The following is an 8,331-nucleotide window of genomic DNA, read 5'->3' on the forward strand; positions in this document are numbered from 1 at the left end:
TCAAAACTTATAGCAAAAATTTAAGAGGTTCAGTTTAAGGGGACTAAAACTAAGAATCCATATATTCACCTCATGGAATTTCATAGATATTGCAACACAGTGAGATATGAAGGAGTCTAATCTGAGTTCATCTGGTTATTGCTATTCCCGTTCAGCCTCTATAGCTCAGCCAAAGATTGGATGTATTCCTTGCCACTTAAAAGCATCAAATATTGGGATCAATTAGAAGATGCTTTCATAAGTAAATTCTTCCCATTAGGAAAGGTAACAATTTTAAGGAATCAGATCTTGAATTTCCAGTAAGAGAAAGAGAATCTTTATGTGATGCTTGGGACAGATACAAAAACATGCTTCAACAATGCCCGCATCATGGACTCGAGGAGTAGTTAACATTGCAAACCTTATATGTGGGACTCACTTTTGAAAACAAGAGTACGCTGGATTCAGCGGCTGGTGGGTCACTTTTCAATCGGAGTATACTGGATGCATATGAGATTATCAATCTGATTGTGTCTAATACCAAAGATTAGGCTTATGACCATAAGGAGGAACCTTCAGAAAATATTATTGATACAGAATCTTTTGGTATTCAAGTGGATGCACCGATATTTAGCGATGCTACTTCAGAATAATCGACCTCCCTATATAATACAATAAGCATAGAGATGAAAGATTTTGAAGAAACCGAAGAAGAGATTGGTCGAGAGTTTGAAGATCCAATGGACGAAAGAATAAGCTATCAACTTATGAAGGTCAACATAAATGAACCAAAACAAGAAGAAATCCCACCCACTGTTGAACTAAAGCCACTTCCGTCCAATCTCAGATATGAATTCCTTAGGGTGAATTCAACATTCCCTGTAATTGTGAATGCTAATTTAGACTTCACATCTACTCAAAAATTATTGCAAGTATTGAGAAAACACAGAAAGACAATATGATATTCGATCGAGGACTTGAAAGGAATTAGTCCTTCCTTATGTATGCACAGGATCAATCTTGAAGACAATCATAAATGTTCGATTGAACATCAAAGAAGGCTCAATTCGAATATGGCAGAGGTGGTACTGAAGGAGATAACTAAGTTGTTGAATGCAGGGATAATCTATGCAGTTTCAGATAGCAAATGGGTAAGTCCAGTACATGTTGTTCTAAAAAAAGGTGGTATGACAGTTGTGGAAAATGAGAATGGTGAATAGATACCCACTGGAACCACAATAGGGTGGAGGATGTGCATTGATTACAGAAAACTTAACAAAGAAACAATGACCCTCTCCCCTTCATTGATCAATTACTGAAGAGATTAGCAGAGCACAAATACTTCTGTTTCCTAGATGGGTTTTCAAGTTTTTTCCATATTTATATTCACCCAGATAATCAAGAAAAGATGACATTCACCTGTCCCTATGGAACCTTCGCATATAGAAGAATGTCTTTCAGGCTATGTAATGCTCCAGCGACATTTCAGAGGTGCATGACGGCAATATTTTCGGACTTCACATCATGGAAGTTTTTATGGATGATTTTTCTGTATATGGATCCGACTTTGATGCATGTTTAGATAACCTCTCCAAGGTCCTACAAAGATGTGAAGATGTTAATTTGGTTCTAAATTGAGAAAAGTGTCACTTTATGGTTAATGGTGGGATTGTTTTAGGACACCGAATTTTAGCACAAGGAATAGAGGTTGATAGGGCCAAAGTGGAAGTAATCGAAAAGCTCCCTCCACTTGTGAACGTAAAAGGAATAAGGAGTTTCTTGGGGCATGCAGGTTTTTATCGACATTTTATTAAAGATTTCTCAAAAATCTCGAAGCCTTTGACTAATCTTCTAGTTAATGATGCAGAATTCCATTTTGATCAGGCATGTTGGGAGATATTTTGCACTATTAAGAAAGCCCTAGTAACTGCACCTGTAATTCAAGCACCAGATTGGAAATTATCATTCCAGATTATGTGTGGACATTACTGATTCAGGAATTTGACGCATATATCTGAGATAAAAGGGGGGCCGAGAATGTTGTTGCAGATCATCTTTCCAGATTATATCCAGGTAGAGATGAAGTAATTGATGATCTTATGCCTATTAATGACAGCTTTCTAGACGAGCATCTCATGGTAGTCAGACGCGTAAAGGCTCCTTGGTATGCAGATATTGCTAACTTCTTGGCATGTGACATACTACCACCACGCATCTCCTATCAGTAGAAGAAAAAAATTCCTTTCAGACATAAACTAATATATTTGGGATGACCCTTTTCTCTATAAGAAGTGCAGTGATACAGTAATCCATAGATGTGTACCTGAAGAAGAAATTGAGCAAATATTGCATCACTGTCACTCATCGCCATATGGGGGGCATCATAGAGGGTGAAAAACGGCTGCAAAAGTATTACAAGCGGGATTCTATTGGCCAAGCATTTTTAAAGACGCCAGACAGTATGTTGTTCACTGTGACAGCTGTCAAAGAACAGGTAATATTTCCAAGCGTCACGAAATGCCTCAAAACTCAATTCTAGAAGTTGAACTTTTTGACGTCTGGGGATAGACTTTATGGGACTTTTTCCATCATCATGCAGAAATTCTTATATCCTTGTAGCAGTGGATTATGTGTCTAATTGGGTAGAAGCTATCGCCTCTCCCAAATGTGATAGTGCTACAGTAATCAAAATGTTTAAGAGAAATATATTTCCTAGATTTGGAGTCCCTAAAGCAGTAATTAGTGATGGAGGATCACATTTTATAGAAAGGCAGTTCGAGAAATTATTGATCAAATATAGAGTTAGACACAAAGTGGCAACACCTTATCATCCTCAAACAAGCGAACAGGTGGAAGTCTCTAATAGAGAGATAAAGTAAATTTTGGAGAAAACGGTATCCCTGTCAAGGAAGGATTGGGCATTAAAGCTTGATGACGCACTTTGGACCTACCGAACAGCTTATAAAACCCCCATTGGAATGACTCCCTTCAGGCTAGTGTATGGGAAAGCTTGTCATCTACCAGTTGAATTGGAATATAGAGCCTTTTGGGCCGCGCAACGCTTAAATCTGGACCTACACGTGGCTGGAAAGAAAAGGAAATTTTAACTTGGGGAACTGGAGGAAATAAAGATGGATGCATACGAGCAAGCAAAGTCATATAAGGAAAGGACAAAGAAATGGCATGAAAAACACATCCTCCAAAGAGAATTTAACAAAGGAGATATGATTTTGTTATTTAACTCAAGACTCAAACTCTTTCCAGGAAAATTAAAATCAAGATGGTCTGGGCCCTTCAAAATTCTTAAAGCACACCCCCAATATAAGTGTAGATATATGGGATGAAGAATCTGGAATATACAGAGTTAATGGATAGAGATTAAAGAGATATTTCTTCGGGGAACCTTTACAAGAAAAGGAGGATTATCTACTCACAGAGTCACGGCCACCAGATTCATGAAAATAAGCGCTTCTTTGAATTTTTTTTAATTTCCTTTTCTATTCTTTATGTTTGAATTGATTTTGTATTAATAGAATTGTTGGGATGTATACCAGAATCCTAGCTATCTATGTAAATAAAACATTCTGAAATGAGAATTACTTTTGGTCAATGTTTGCATTTAGTTTTTATGCAAGTGTCCACTTAATCTATATTGTAGATAAACATGGTGTGCGGAGTCACACACAGAAGACCATGTTATCAGTCCCTTGTAGATTATAAACAGTGTTCACAACCAAGATGGATTGGACAAACCATTGGACTGGTTGTAGTGTAATTTGGTCTTGGTCTGTCTTGACCATAGAATTACACTAGTACACTTAGTGTGTATTGAGCAGGACCACCTGAGGATTGTTCGATTTGTACTGACTATATAATCGAACTAAACCTCTGTTACTATCGATGTACATGCTCTTAATCCCAATATAATAACAAAACACATGTACTTAGTATATACTTCTTTGATTCATCAACGGGTGAGATTTAGAGCGATAGATCAAAAGGCCCGATGAGTTGGGAAGTAGTATTATGTACATGGTGTGTTGTTGATTATAGAAGGAAACTGTGTCCTATAATCTAGGTTGATGATGTCCCCTTGAGGAGCTCATAAAGGATTATCATGTAAGCCCTGCAGGCAGACTTAGTTCTACATGATAACAAAGGTTGAGTGGTACTACTCTTGGATTAGAAGTTGATTAAATTCGAGTTGTCAGTAACTCATTTAATTGACGGACATACGATATCTTAAACACAGGGAGATTAATGTACTTGTAGTAAGAAGGAGCCCATAATATAATATGGGATTGGTGCGGTAGTGCAATAATAACTCTCTAGTGGAATGAGTTATTATTGATGGACTTAAGCTGTGTGTTCGGTGAAGAACATGGGAAGCTTAAGCCCATCGGGAGGCCAAAACCAATTCCTCCTCGAGGTCCCTACTGTAGCCTCTGGAAATCCTCAAATCCACCTTAGGAAGAATTCATGGAGACCTTCGGAAGAATTCTTGAAGACCTCTCGGAGACCTTCGGAAGAATTCTTGAAGACCTCAAAAGACCTTGGAAGACCTCCGGTTGAATTCTGAAAGAATTCTGAAAAGAATTCTGTGAGAAATTTCGGATAGGAAATTCAATTTATAAAAGAAAATTTCTGAAATTTTATTTAGAATTTTTCGGGAAAAATTCGGATAAAAATTTTATTTTATAAAAGAAAATAATTTTGTTAAATTAACAAAATATTAATTAGAAGCCCTAGGGCCGGTGCTCTCTGTGAGATCAAACAAGAAAATTTAAGAAGAAGCTTAGAAGGAGAAGACAGGCTTTCTCCATTGAGCCCGGAAGAAGAGTTTTGGTGGAATCGGAGGATCGTTGCCCACACAACGTCCGAGAAGAGGAGAGGACATACAGCAGAAGATGAAGGGGTCATCACACTCCTTCAAGGCATCCCGAAGAAAGGTACAAAATTTAATGTTTCCGCTTTAATTAAATTGATGGATCCTGTAAACCAAACACAAGAGCCCAATGATCTAAATGCGTTGATCAAACCTTGGTTTGATTAACTCTGAGGGCAACTTAAATCCGTTTTCGGAAAATTTTTTATTCTGCAAGAATTACCGGAACGGGTTTCAATAGCGTTTCCCATCAATGGTATCAGAGCGTTGGTTAAGGGCTCTGTGTGTTTGGTTTCAGTTTTGCATGCACTTTTATAAAATTAGGCAAATAATAGTAGGATGTGCAAGTAGGATAACTCTTTGGTTGCAGGCATCCTAGGTTCCAACTATTATGGCCTAGAAAATTTTGTAATGCAATGTGTATGTTTGGATCCCTCGGGTTTGTCGAGGCTGTATTATTTTTGTAATAATTTGTACGCTGTATAGAATTTATTTTAACTCTTGGAGGAATTGTAAACTCCTTTGTGGACGATAAGATGTCTTCATGCGTGGTGGGAACCGGATGCGCAGCGGAACAAGGAAGACGCGACAAAGTCAAAAGAAGGATTCTTGAAGAACAGCGGATAAAGGAAAAAGGCCATAATAGTTGGAAAATTATTTTTCCATATTTTATTGCTTTTATTTATGCTGCTCTTTATTTATGTCTTTCTTTTTATGTAATTGCATATTTTTACTTTATGCATAGAATTACATAGGTAAAACCCAGAACATAGGTAAAACCCTTAAGGACTTGTCTAGAGGGACATTATGGATACATTATTAATAAGTTCTTAAAATTGATTTTGTCTAAGGAAGTGGTTGTTGCTCCAATAACCCATTAAGGCCTTTGCGCCTTTTGGGGAAGAAGGCCATTGCCTCGCCACGACCTGGAAATCAATTTCTTTGAACAAGTTAATATGTATACATAATTAAAATACCTAAGGGTTTTAGTGGGAAATTATGAATGCATAATTTAATGATGTCCTTAATTGGTTTTGTCTTAGAAGTGGTTGTTGCTCCAATAACCCATTAAGGCCTTTGCGCCTTTTGGGGAAGAAGGCCATTGCCTCGCCACAGCCTGGAAACCAATTTTGGAATAATTAAATATGCATACATAATTAAAATTCCTCAAATCCAAATAACTAAGTGGGAGAGGGATTTATTTTAAAATCCCGCGGCCTCCATTACTGGTTTGATAGTGATGCATTCAAACTTGCGTGTTGGCTCTGAGTGCCTTCCTCCCCATCGGATGAGTTTGCTTGCGGATCACTGGATCAAACTTCCTTAAAGGATGGTTATAGGAAATTATTTAGGAGTGTATACGTCCACACGAACGTGGCATACAACCCTAAATGATGGACTTAGTATCAAGAAGTTGAATTCGAAATTGAATTGGTACCTGGTACCGGTCCAATTTCCAAGGCACCCTACAGAATGTCCCCGGCAGAGCTAAAGGAATTACAAGAACAACTCCAGGAGCTTCTAGACAAAGGCTTCATCCGCCCTAGTCATTCACCCTGGGGAGCTCCTGTGTTATTTGTCAAGAAGAAAGACGGATCTATGCGGATGTGCATAGATTATAGAGCTCTGAACCAGGTAACAATCAAGAACAAGTACCCTCTTCCCAGAATTGATGATTTATTTGATCAGTTAAGAGGGGCAACAGTGTTCTCTAAGATAGACCTGTGCTCTGGGTATCATCAGTTGAAAGTGAAAGAAAGTGATATACCCAAAACAACTTTCAGAACCAGATACGGACACTACGAGTTCGTAGTCATGCCTTTTGGTGTGACTAATGCTCCTGCGGTCTTCATGGACTTAATGAACAGAGTGTTCAGAGAATACCTTGACAAATTTGTCATCGTGTTCATCGACGACATTCTGATCTATTCAAGAACCCCAGAGAAGCATGACACACACTTGAGAATAGTACTGCAGACCCTACAAAAAAAAATAATTTTATGCCAAATTCTCAAAGTGCGAGTTCTGGTTAGATCAGGTGGCATTTCTAGGTCACATCATTACTAAAGAAGGTATCCAAGTGGATCTTGCCAAAATAGAGGCAGTCAACAACTGGTGTAGGCCCAAGAACGCCAGTGAGATCAGAAACTTCCTTGGTTTAGCTGGGTATTATAGAAAATTCATGGAGGACTTTTCCAGGATAGTGATAAGTGGCATTTTGTACGGGTAAATTCGGGTTAGATCGGACAGGTTTGATCATATTTCCTGTTAATAAATTGGATATTTGGGTTGATATTGATGTTGGATGAATTTGTGGTGTTGATTTTAATGCTCATCAATTTATAGAAATTTTCAGGTATTAATTTGTGTATTTAATGTTTTTAGGAAATCAAGAGGAAAATAATGATAAATTGGAGGGCTAAATTGTAAGAAAGATCTATCCTGGTTCGAGTTGGGCTTAAATCAGATTCTAATTGACTCAACCAGTTCCAAAATTGGAGAAAATCAATTGGATTCGAGTCGGGTTTGAATTGAAGATCAAATGGACTCAACTAGCTTTGAAATTTGACTCAAACTTGGGTTAAATCGGTTCAAATTGATTCAGCCAGCCCAAGCACAAGCTAGCCCAAGCATAAGCTCAGCCCAAATCCTAATTAACCTAGCCAAATCACATTTCAATTAAATCCAGCCCGGTCCAATTCCACTCAGCCCGGCCCACTCCATTTCAAACCCAATTAAATTCTCAAACCCTAATTCCACAAGCGCCGGTTCAATCTGCGATTCAATCATTAGGTCAAAAACGGCAAGCGTCGGTTTGAGAACGGGAGCTCGATCGCGAGAAGGACTTTCCCGATCGCGATTCCCATTCATTGTTCACCATCTTCTTCGCCGCGGATTCGAGCTCAGTCGCGCGCAAACCCGTTCCGGTAAATCCTTGTAGAACAAAAATTTTTCCGGAAACGGATTTAAGTTGCCCTCATAGTCGATCAAACAAAGTTTGATCGACGCATTTAGATCATTGGGCTCTTGTGTTTGGTTTACAGGATCCATGGAGAAGAATAACAATTTATTAAAGCGGAAACATAAATTGTACCTCTTCTTGCGGGATGTCTCGAAGGAGTGAATGACCCCTTGATCTTCTACTGTATGTCCTTTCCTCTTCTCGAACGTTGTGTGGGCAACGATCCTTCGAGATGATTCCACCAAAACTCTTCTCTTTGATCCGATGGCTTGCGAGAAGAAGCTCCCTTCTTTTATCCTCCTTTCCTGAGAAAGGCGCCGGCATGCAAGCAAGCAATGCCCCATGCCATGCAATGATGGCCATGCCATGCCATGCAACCATGGAACCTTGCATGGAACTATGGTCATGCCATGCCATGCCATGCAACCATGGAATGTTGCATGCAATAATGGCCATGCAATGCCATGCCATGCCTTCTCCCATGCTTCATACACGTTGATTGCAT

At 38.8% G+C, this 8,331-nt stretch overlaps 1 non-coding gene across 1 annotated transcript; it reads right to left on the minus strand.

Moving 5' to 3' along the window:
* Positions 1-270: 270 nt before the first annotated feature.
* On the minus strand, positions 271-376 carry LOC141834239 (small nucleolar RNA R71). Its single transcript, XR_012602290.1, has one exon. It is a non-coding gene; the product is annotated as a small nucleolar RNA R71 (small nucleolar RNA).
* Positions 377-8,331: the final 7,955 nt, after the last annotated feature.

Source organism: Curcuma longa, chromosome 8 (genome assembly GCF_044706935.1).
Source record: "Curcuma longa cultivar G26 ecotype Majalengka, Jawa Barat chromosome 8, ITB_CL_G26_1.1, whole genome shotgun sequence".
Lineage (NCBI taxonomy): Eukaryota > Viridiplantae > Streptophyta > Magnoliopsida > Zingiberales > Zingiberaceae > Curcuma > Curcuma longa.